Source organism: Periplaneta americana, chromosome 12 (genome assembly GCF_040183065.1).
Source record: "Periplaneta americana isolate PAMFEO1 chromosome 12, P.americana_PAMFEO1_priV1, whole genome shotgun sequence".
Taxonomy (NCBI): Eukaryota; Metazoa; Arthropoda; class Insecta; order Blattodea; family Blattidae; genus Periplaneta; species Periplaneta americana.
This window is the reverse complement of record NC_091128.1, coordinates 107,989,993-108,002,242: the sequence shown is the minus strand read 5'-3', so window position 1 is coordinate 108,002,242 and position 12,250 is coordinate 107,989,993. Positions and strand designations below refer to the sequence as shown.

At 33.9% G+C, this 12,250-nt stretch overlaps 1 protein-coding gene across 5 annotated transcripts in view; it reads right to left on the bottom strand.

Moving 5' to 3' along the window:
- Positions 1-4,327: 4,327 nt before the first annotated feature.
- The window catches only part of mtm (phosphatidylinositol-3-phosphate phosphatase), a 35,546-nt gene continuing 27,623 nt past the window's right edge, over positions 4,328-12,250 (bottom strand). For all 5 annotated transcript variants that reach the window (XM_069841897.1, XM_069841896.1, XM_069841898.1 and 2 more), the window contains one exon: positions 4,328-11,638. The gene's annotated coding sequence lies outside the window, so the exon portion shown is untranslated. The remainder of the gene's footprint in view (positions 11,639-12,250) is intronic.

Sequence of the window (12,250 nt, the reverse complement as noted above, 5' to 3'; positions counted from 1 at the left end):
TCTGTCGGCTAAGGCATTTTCCTGCCGATCCGGAGTTGCGCTCGGGCGCGGGTTCGATTCCCACTTGGGCTGATTACCTGGTTGGGTTTTTTCCGAGGTTTTCCCCAATTGTAAGGCAAATATCAGATAATCTATGGCGAATCCTCTGCTTCATCTCGCCAAACAGCATATCATTATCACCAATTCCATTGACACTAAATAACCTCGTAATTGATACAGCATCATTAAATAACTAAGTAAATAAAATAAATATAATAAATTGTCTAGCCTATATTAATCAGGTCATCTTTTAGTGCTTTGATTTTTATTGTAATTGTAAATTTAATATTAACTGTAATTGTAGACTATTTTTAATAATGTAGTTGTAATCTGCGCACACATGCGCACAAATAATAATAATAATAATAATAATAATAGTTATTGTTGACTCCAAAATTATTGAACAAATCAGTAATTTTAAATATTTAGGATGGAACATTTCTTATATGGAAAAAAGATGTACAGTATGAAAGAAACGTTGCATAGATATCAAGGTATATGCAGAACAATTATACGGAGTGTAGGAAAGAGAACAACGAAAGAAACACAGTTAAAACTCTACAAAACAGTAGCCCTTCCAGTATTACTTTACGGAGCAGAGACATGGACTTTAACACAAAGAGACAAAAGAAGACTAGAAGCCTCAGAAATGAAATTCCTAAGATCAGTGGCGGGATATTCTTTATTACAGCACAAGAAGAATGAAAAGATCAGAAAAGAATTAGGTATAGAGGGAATAACACAAAGGTTAACAAATTAGTGTAATAGGTGGCTGGATCATCTAGAATGGATGGAGGATCGCCAAATGCCAAAGAAAGCTTTCCAGTTTGCTCCAAGAGGAAGGAGAAATGTTGGAACTCCTAGGTTTTATTGGAAAGAGCAGTTATAATGGGGACGGGCCTACTGGCTCACCCCATGAATAATAATAATAATAATAATAATAACAACAAATTTTATACTGTACATACTTCATTATATTCATTGCCATATGCTGAGATAGAATGACTTTCTTGGGGGGGGGGGGGAGAAGCATAATAGGACGATAAAATAAGCTAATTCATAGACAGATAGTTACATATTCTTATCATGAGCATACAAATGCACCGATGTGCTTAAAAAAAAAAAAAAACAAATACATACCTTTTTTACTGAAGAGGGGCTCGAAGGCTTACACCCCAGCCTGAGGTTTACTGTGCTTACCACTCTGTTCTGTGAATGATTTCTGTCGCCAAATGGTCACACTCTTGTACAAATATAGCGCAATGTACCGTGAACTTCAACCTGACTATGGTAATGATGACAATGGCATGTGAATAAATGATGGCAAAATGAGTCCGAGATCCAATGCTGAAAGTTACCAAGCAATTTTTTTATTGGGTTATTTTACGACGCTGTATCAACATCTAGGTTATTTAGCGTCTGAATGAAATGAAGGTGATAATGCCGGTGAAATGAGTCCAGGGTCCAGCACCGAAAGTTACCCAGCATTTGTTCCTATTACCAAGCAATTCTACTTCAATCAGCTGAAGGAAAACCTCGGAAAGAAACTCATTCAGGTAACTTGTTCCAACAGAGATTTGAACTCTGGCCCGCTTGTTTAAGTAAAACATGCTAACCATTAATCCACAGCGGTGGACAATACATACGCAAATGAAAAAATAAACATTTATTACGTCCTCTGAAACCCATACATTGCTTAGTTAAGTACAGCATAATTCCAGTTACATCAAATAAACATTGATTTTTGTTAATGTGATCCTAAGACCCTTGTGCCAAAACTGATTCTATAGAATGCTTCATATTTGTCCACTTCGTCATTTGTTTTCACTTGTATGGTCACTTGTTGTAGGTTGAATGCTATTGCAGATGCATCAATACTTACACAATTAACCGTAGTATTAGCAGATTCCTCATTATTAGGCCTAAGGCTTTGGAATGAAAGGGACGGCATGAAGTGAACTGAATGACCTCTCTAGAAAATGTTTCTGACTTGTTCCAATTCTTTCGTAACCATACTATAAAAAAGGTAAGTCGCATAATGAATGCCTACAGGCTATACTTAGAAGCATAACTTTTAAGTAAACCTTGGTTTGTATATTCATTTGCAGAGTTATGCTTTCTTCATACCTAATGTTAGAAAGAGAGAGCCTATAACACTTTGACCTGGGGGCCAACAGCCGTGGCTCAACACAGCATAGAAAATGAGCACAGGATCCTGTTTGACCAGACTGAGATCGTCAAGAAATCCAATCACTATTGGGAACGAGTAATCCTGGAGGCCATTGAAATTAGATTAGAAAAGAACAACTTAAATAGGGGTGGTGGCCTGCAACTCAGCAAGGCATGGACTCTGACCTTAAACAGACTAAAGCCCTCACGAGAATCTACACCGAGTACCGAGGACCAGCACCTAGCTCAGCTGGCCGATCCAGGCTTGCCATCCACCAACATCACAAGAGGAACCTCAGTAGGGGCAGAGCTTATGAACACACAGAATTCCTGGCCCCAGATTGGTCTCACCTCTTGCCAATTCCACATCATCTCATCAAACCAATTTATATATGAGACGATACTCAGACATCGGCATCACCAGTTCCCTGATGATGGCTACAGAATCAGTAGCCAAAAGCTTGGAGTATTCCACAACTTTAACTCAGCTGATAGCCCGTGAATCCTCATTATGAAGTGTATTTTTACTTTATAAATGATAATCCTAAGTAATTATCTTTACATTTCTAATGTACAGTAAAATCCCTCATAACTGGCATCCAAATAACAGGCAATACCAAAACAATGGCACTTTTGGCTGGGTCAAAAAAAAAGTTTAAATCTGCTACATTGCCACAGTCTGGGTCGTCAGTTTTGCCACACTAAGAAATTCGCACGAACTTTTATTTTCAATGAATATTCGAATCTATAATTAGTGTATTATTTGTGTTGTGTGATATGTTTTAATAAAGAAAATTCACACAGCTTTTATGTTTATTTAATTATGTTCGGGCCATCAGTGTTGCCACATTAGAAAGTTCGTACGAACTTTCGTTTTCAATAAATATTCGAACCTAAAATTAGTGTATTATTTGTGTTGTGTGATGTGTTTTAATAAAGAAAATTCACACAGCTTTTATGTTTATTCAATTACGTTCGGGCCATCAGTGTTGCCACATTAGGAAGTTCACACGAACTTTCATTTTCAGTGAATATTCGAACCTAATGTATTATTTGTGTTGTGTGATGTGTTTTAATAAGGAAAATCCACACAGTTTTTATGTTTATTCAGTTATGAGCAAGTCATATACTGGTATTTATTCAATTATCCGGCAAAATCTCGTATCCGGAACTAGCCTGGTCCCTTTGGTGCTGGATAAGAGGGATTCTACTGTATACAGCTTACCTGGTAACTTAGATAAGTTTCAATAATATTATTTCAGATTATTGTAGTGTAGTTAACTATCTGAAGACAGGTATGAACCTCACAACTAGGTCAGGAGATAATGGGGTAGGGTGGCCAGTTTCTTTCCCCCTCCAATGCATATATCATCGATTAGCTATGTATTACACTAATCAGACTTCAGATGCATACAATTGTTCTTCCTCTGATACATATCGTCAAGTGAGATGTACTGCCTGATAATAGATGTGCATATCAGCCCGAACCTCTATCAGAGGCTTTGACATCATCATCATCATTATCATCATTTATTATTATTATTACTTATGCATTTGTATTAATTGTAGATCTGGTGAGTGGAAGAGAAGAGCTTAACTCTGGCAGGTAAATTAAAATAAATTATTAAATTATTTTTATCTTGTATATCCACAGACTTTACTGTTGTTCAAATAAAGTTTCTTTGTGTATGTTTAATCACATTTCTGTGGAGTTGAAGCCAACATTATGAATTTCACTGTCCCATGATTGACAAATTAAATAAAATTGTCACTGCTTTGGTTGGAATTAGTACTTTGTATTCAGCAGGCCCCAACCAGCACAAAAGACAGTATCACGTTAACAGTTAATTTGCAGATCCATGTTTACTGGAACTTTTTTGTTTCTCTTCGTTTTTACTTTTAACCCCTAAATTTTTTACTATCATTTCTGAAACATCCTGTATAGACAGAAACATGGAAAAGAAAGACGAAAGAAAGAAAATTACTTCTTCATGAAGCTGTAGTCTATAAAGTGACTTAGTTCATTGTATTAAAACAAGAATGAATATAAAGAAGCATTATGTAGTTGCTGAATTATCAGTATGGGTTAGACAAGGTTATCATTTATAAACAAAGAAAGTACATTACAGCTGTTTATTTTTGTTAAGTATGAAATAACGGTTTTGGCATCTTCACAGAAGAGTACGGAAAAAAAGCTCATTTATTGTACCCAGTGCTTAAATTCATCAATATGCAAAACTTTTTCATAAAGACAACATTTCAAAGATTATTTACAATATTTATATAAACACACTGCAATAACAGCTCTCTCGTATATACATTGTGTAAGTCATTACATGTGCGTCTACTTACATAAATAGAGCTTCTAATATTGAGCTGGTATCATTCCTTGGTACAGTTTTTTGTAACAGAATGCACTGTGTTACAGCTTCAATAGATACCAGTACTTGAAATGTATTTTTCTATGACAACTCAAAAAACGTCTAAGTAGTTTACCATACACTTTGGTGTACACAAGAGTCACTTATCATCAGCATTCTCTCCTTAACAATCACATCTTCATATAGAACAAACTATTGAAATATGTATTTAAACTAAATATTTAGATGAGAAAGGTATAAATTCACTACATAATCATGCACAATTAACAATCAAAGAAATAAAGAATAATTAACTACTGCAAGAAAAGGGTTAAGTAAATAAGATACTTTTCTTAAATAAAGTAAAGCAACAAGTTGGTTTTTGAGTCCTGGATGTATAATATAAATCACAGACAAAAAAAGCATATCTAGCGAAGATGTTCAACAAATACTGTATTTATCGGAATAACTAAGAGTTTTTTTATTCCAATTTTTATAGTATTGTGATGCACCGAAATACATATATTTCCGTGCAGAAATTCTGCATTATCATATGATGAAGGATGGTTGGAGCGGAGAAAAATTCTCTCCAACACCAGGACTCGAACCCGGGTTTTCAGTTCTATATGCCAATGCTTTATCCACTAAGCCACACCGGATTCCAGTTTCGATGCCGGATTGAATCTTCTCAGTTTAAGCTCCACCTCTTAGTTTCCCTTTAGTGGCCCCCTCATGCACTGTGTCACAGATGTGTGACACTGGCACAATGTCCAACACATCATGTGCAGAGGTGCACTCATTACGAGTAACTAGGATCCGACAGAATGAGTGCTGTCTTAAATCACTTAGTGAGAATTTTTCTCTGCTCCACCCATTTTTCATCCAATCTTTAGTATTAAATACCAGACACACATCTTTTTATCTTTGGTATGGAAGGTGTGCTGAATAGAACACACAATATCAACATTTTTGTGCAAAATTTTTTCTTTGTAATGATTTGTAATGATTGTTATTTTTTATGGGCAGGGCATGTAGCACGTATGGGAAAATCCAGAAATGCATATAGTGTTAGTTGGGAGGCCGGAGGGAAAAAGACCTTTGAGGAGGCCGAGACGTAGATGGGAAGATATTATTAAAATGTATTTGAGGGAGGTGGGATATGATGGTAGAGAATGGATTAATCTTGCTCAGGATAGGGACCAATGGCGGGCTTATGTGAGGGCGGCAATGAACTTCCGGGTTCCTTAAAAGCTAGTAAATAAGTAATGATTGTTATTTTGTAGTTTGTCTACATTAAAAACATAGTTATACAGCAGCATTTTCATTATTTTTTTAAATAAATAATGCAATACACATTACACCTATCTTCTCACATGTTTACATATTGTTTACTAAACTAAACATTTGTCTCAAACTGTATAAGACTCGATGGAATGCAGTCAATATAGAGTATCGCTATTGAGAGAGAATGCATGTAATTATTAGTTAAGACAAATTTAATAATAAGTTGAATGATAGCTCGTAAGCTACTCTTCATTTACTTCTTCTATGGTTAACTTTACTTGAATAAATATTGTACTAACTATAAAAAAAAAATCAAGGTGAGAATTTTTCGCAATGAATTCTGTATATAATGCTAGTTTTATTACTATTTTTATTTTCGTGCTTCAAATAAAGTGTTATTTTTGGAGTTAAAAAATTATACCAGTGAAGCTTAGTTCTTAAAAAATTGTCGTGTAATCATAGTGTCATACAACAAAAAAGCAAAAAATGGTATGAATTTCGAAATGATAAATCACAGGAAATGAAAAATTATACAATATAAAAAAAAATTCTCCAGGCAGGATTGAACCCCAATCTCCTGCATGTGAGGCCAGAGTTCTATCTGCCAGGCCACAGGCAGTATTGAAAAAATCATCCAAGTGACTAACATTCAATTAACCCTCAATGATTGATTATCGATTAAGAGGTCACATACCTGTTTTCCTTTGAAACAATTTGTGAACCACATATTAAAACTTTGATTTTGATCCAAACAACAGTCTGGCCTTTTTTTCTTGTGATGACTGTACCCATACTCAAAGCCCTACTTGTCACATCTACGAAGATATATGACATATCTATATAAATATTGTAAAAGTATATCATTAAGTATTTCAATAATTACAAAACGGCATTAAAATCCCATTCCCTACAACAAACTTACCCACAATTATTTTTATTTACGAACAGTACAGGAGAAAGTATTGTGTTTTTGACAAAAATTCAATCTCAAGATTTTGATGGAAATACACATTTTCAGCATCTTTAACAATGAGTTCCAATATGAGATCTTCAAAATGCTGTATCTGTGACAAAAGCTCAATCAAAATTATTGGATAATTTCATTTAATTGCACGCCAAATTAATGTATATGCTATGATATTAGCAGTGTAGCTGAGCATATGAACAATGTAGCCCAGCATATAAACTACATTAACATCCAAAATATATTCTAAAATTTCACAGAATTGGTTTTAACAACTTCGAATTTCATTCGTTTATATTACATGAAGTTCTGAATAATACTGTACTTCTGAAGACATGTTTAAATGACTAACTTAAAAAAATATAAACAATATATTGAAGATAAAACACGTCTGTAAATTAGCAAATGCGCATATATTTGAAAAAGTTTCAAAGTATTTTATAGAAAATAATGTACCTAATGCTTACCCACTTCACATGCGTGATTCGGTTTTTAGAGGAAATAACGTTTTGCTACTATATATTGTGTAAATACTATTGTGGTACGTACAATTACAATCCATTCTTAACTTTTGCCTTTGAACCAATCCATGTGATTTATAGCTAAGAGTTGCTACATGTCCCGAATTTGGTGGAATTGTACTGCAAATACTGGCTTGTCCCATGGCCTGCTAGAATATGTTTTCAGACTCAGTAAAAACAGAGACTTCTTTTGATAGAAAGTGCCTATGAACTTAAAGTAGGTATCATCCTCCCCCACCCCCTATAAGGGTCAACCTGCCAATATATTTTAAACAGAAATTTATTACCTACCTGTTCTATAGTAAACATCTTAAATCTATTAAATAGAACGAAAAAAACATAATCCATTATAATATGGCTCACTAATCAATAACAGCCTTTCGAAATCATAGTAAGTATTACAAGCTTATGCAGATGCTGCTTGATGGTGATAGCTTATACAATGAAAATTTCCAGGCTATTATAATAATTGTTTTCCCCATTTTGAATGATGTAGAAAACAAAGGTGAATTATTCAGAAGGGTACAGTAGTTTGGTGTCCCATACCATAGCATCGTGGTCTAAGGCATCATGCCTAGACTTGTGTATGGAATGATGGAAAAGGAAGACCCAGATCTAAAACATTATGGTTTATTTAACGACACTCGTAACTGCTGAGGTTATATCAGGTCGCCAGTGTGCCGGAATTTTGTCCCACAGAAGTTCTTTTACATGTCAGTAAATCTACTGACATGAGCCTGTCGCATTTAAGCACACTGGTTATCTACCACAGCAAGTGTTCAATCTGGTTGAAACACGATTGTTCTGGAAGTGTAAGCCAAACAGAACATTTCTGTCTGTAGAAGAAAAGACAGCCCCAGGTTTTAAAGGTTCCAAGAACCTCTCACATTGCTGTTACGAGAAAATGTTTTAGGGAACCATAAAACTAAACTATTAATAGTTTATCACTTCGAAAACCCATGAGTACTCAAGGATTATTCTAAGGAGGAATTATACCTGTTGTACAGCAGCAAACAAAAAAAAAGTTTGAATAACAGGAGCTGTGTTTCAATCATATTTTTGTAATTGACTCTGTCGTGAATTGAAGGCTTATTGTAAAAAGATAAATGTGTCCTTTAAAATTCTGCTACTTCTGGACAATGCATCAGCACATCCTATAAGCATCGCTGATGTCGATGAGAACATCAATGTTCTGTTTCTGCCACCAAACACAATATCCCTGATTCAACCAATAGATCAACTTTCAAGAGTTATTATTTTTGCAAAACATTTACGCAGCTAATTAAAGATACTGATGGCTAAGATCACATGTCTGTGAAAGAATTTTGGAAGAACTTTAACATGAGAAAAGGCAATTGACAACTTTAGATATTCATGTATGAAGGGAGTTTGGAAAAATATTTGGCCTGAAGTTTCTGATTCTCATGATTCTGATCCTGGACAAAAGCTTTTCAATCCAAGACATGACATTGTTGACATGGCGAGGTCTGTTGGGTTTGAGGATGTAGACCAGGCAAATGTGGATGAACTGATACATCCACACAGCAGAATTATTCACCAATGAAGAGCTTGTAGAAATGGAGTACGATAGAAATGAAGGATAAAAGCTCAATGTTGTTGAGTCCATCAAACATCTTTCATCTAAACAAATGGTTGATTTTTAAAACATGATTCAGAATTGCTTGGCTTGCTACAAGAAATTCTAAAGAGAAAGAAAGAATGCAGCCTGTCCGCTGAGTCTTAAAAAAGTTTAAAACTGTCAGTTCACTGTCACGAGAGAGCAAGAGTGTGATGATCCAGACTTATCAGATCCAGTTCATTCATCATGTGACCGAAGACTGACATGACAGCAAGTATGTGATGATCCAGATTCATCAGATCCAGTTCACAGACTGACAATAACTGTAGCATTGTATTGTACTAACTAAATAAACTAATAAATAATTACATGTTTCTAAATTTGTGAGTTGCCTTTATTATTATTATTATTATTATTATTTATTTTTATTTTTTATTTTTGGAGAATATCCTAATTTCTATTTCTTTTTTCCAGTTGGGGGTACTTAACTTTTGCATCACTGATCCAATCTCTCTTTCTAGGAATAACACGCCATACTTGTAGACTCTTTGCTCTTTATGAACCATGAGAGGTGGTCTACAACGCACTAGTGTGAGGATTATGATGATTAATGCAGTAATGGTGGAATGCCGGGAGGAGAAAAGGGAGTGCCCCATGAAAACCTACCATTGAACACTTTCTTTTTGACACTACAAATTTTACATGAACCCACTGCGATTCGAACCCAGGTTAATAGCGTGGAAAGCCAACACTTTAGCCATTCTGTTAACAGTGCACCTCTAATTCCTATCTTATCCATGTTAAAATAAATTCACTTTACGAGTTTTCGTGTTACGAGATTATTTCTTAGAACCATTTAATCATGTAATTTCGAGAGATACATTAAAATGTCATACATATGTCCTTCACATACTTCTTATAGTATCTAGCCCAAGGTTCGAAGACAGGTGAAACTGTATTTTTGCTGGTAGTGGTGGTATAGTTTATTACGCATTTGAAAACCTGAAATGTCATCTCTCGTGGGTAGATACTTATATTAGAATAATTACACTGTGATCACTAAAATAATTTTTGAAATTTACTCTCGACAATTTCGAGACCTGTAATAAAAAATATCGATTTTTGTGTTACACAAACGTTTATGATATTTGTTTGATGAATCTTGCTAATATCTCTACTATTGAGAGAGAGAAAATGTAAGGTTCAAGTATCAATTTATTTTGCTCTTGTTGAGGTTGTGAATGCATATATGTTATAAACTTAGGAAATGGAAAGAATTTAGAAGCAATATTAAAAGTGCAGTACTTACGTTAATACTGACCAAAAATACTTATCTGTGTTGTATGTTTGACACTCATTTATAGTATTTTAGAAAATGTGATCAATATTTTTGTACTAATTGTTTTTACAAATATCTGTGTTGCATGTTTGATACTCATTTATAATATTTTTAGAAAATATTCCTCTACTAATTGTTTACATATCCTATTTGCTGACCACTTTGGTCTTCCCCAAAAATCACCGAGTTTAAACAAAGACAAAACACAAGTTCTGAATTAGACGATGAATATAGGGACATAGATTATCTTGTACTTCAATAAATACTGTATTTTTCTGATTCTAGACCATGTAATGCTTTAACCTGCCAAGAAACGGGTATTTAATTTTCTTTTAGTGGAGGACATCTAATATAGAATTTAACTGTAGCACAATGTAAAAAAGCTATATCTCTTCAGTATTTATTAATGTATCTCAATAAAAATAATATGCACAATACATTTTAAACATCAATTACTATAAAAGAAAAAATTAACATATAGTATGCAATTATTTGCACCATTTTGAAGTCATATAATTATATATTTTTAAATTAATGTTCAAAAATACTTTACAATATGAATATGCTACTTACATGAAAACATATTTATTTTATAACTATGTAAGTTGGTTCTATTCTTTCGTCTTATTCGTCACAAACCACTAATATGCCAAATTAGATATTAGTGGATACACTAGAAAATGTCATCATGATCTCAATACACACTTGCGTCCATCACTAACATAGGGAAGTCACGACTCACAGTAAAGTCTTATCACAATATGTTTCTGTATACCTCTACTTTTAGGAGCATACCAGCACTTCATTTTTTTTAACGAAAAGTAGTTACTCTCCAAATTTTTTATGTCTTCTATTTATCTCTCAAAATTTGTAGACTGTGGTAATTTAGAATTACATAGCCGAAGCTTAAAAACAGTTTCTTCAACCACTTTCAACTTCTATTAAGACTAATTTTATCCATCTTTAGATAAGGTAAATATAATCCATGTCATTTATAACCTTGGATGTTCATGGAATTCTTAAAGTTCTTACGCATTTTGAAAATTTTTGCCACAAATGACATAAATACGTTAAAATAACATTGCCAGTGTTTGGTTCCAGCACAAAGTTCTTGGCAATGTTGTTTTAGGTGTGGAACGCATATAGGAAGTTTTTATTTATTTGTTTTTTTGTAGGGGGAAATAAAGTCAAATATTGTGATTAGAGTGAGAAAGTGAGTACACTACTAACCAAAAAAGGTGATATGAAAAACTGAACGACTCCCTGGCATGAAGTACCTTGTACCATACCTTCCTTTCAGTTTCAGTTTCTGATATTCTGGATTACAGTTACAGGGCATCTGCTTCCAGTTATGTTGACCAGTATCACTTCCATTGATATTTTCTGCAATTAAGATTGTTCAAGAAGTCAATCTTTATGTCCATCCTCTGCAAAGAATGTAACTCAATATCCACTAATATTAAGAATACATTATTACTTTTGAACTTGATAGTAATGTTCTTCATTGTAATGTCCCCTAATGGATGATGAAAGTACGGAAAATTTGAATACAAATGTAAACTATTACTGAATACAGTAAAATATCGTTATAGTGAATGCCAGAATAATGAATTTTTCAGTTTTGCAAATTTTTATATTGATGTCCGCCATTTCGCAATACTTTTAATGTAAAAAGAATGCCTTTATAACGAATACTGGTATACAGTTTAGCGAATGTAAAAATGATCCCAATGAAGGCAAAAATATTTGTTATAACGAAATTTTTTGTAAGGAATAATCGAATATCCTCATGCTGAAACCCATCAGTTCATGGAGACTTGAGTTAAGACTAATATGTAGCTTTTCACACCCATTGTCAGTAAGTTGTCTTTGAATCTAAGACTATATACTGTATATGTGTCTGACTGCCACATATGTATCTAGTTAGTGACTCTACTCTTTAGCCTTTGTATCCAAGCCAATTACCATTGGTGTGTAGACCAATGCTTGACAATT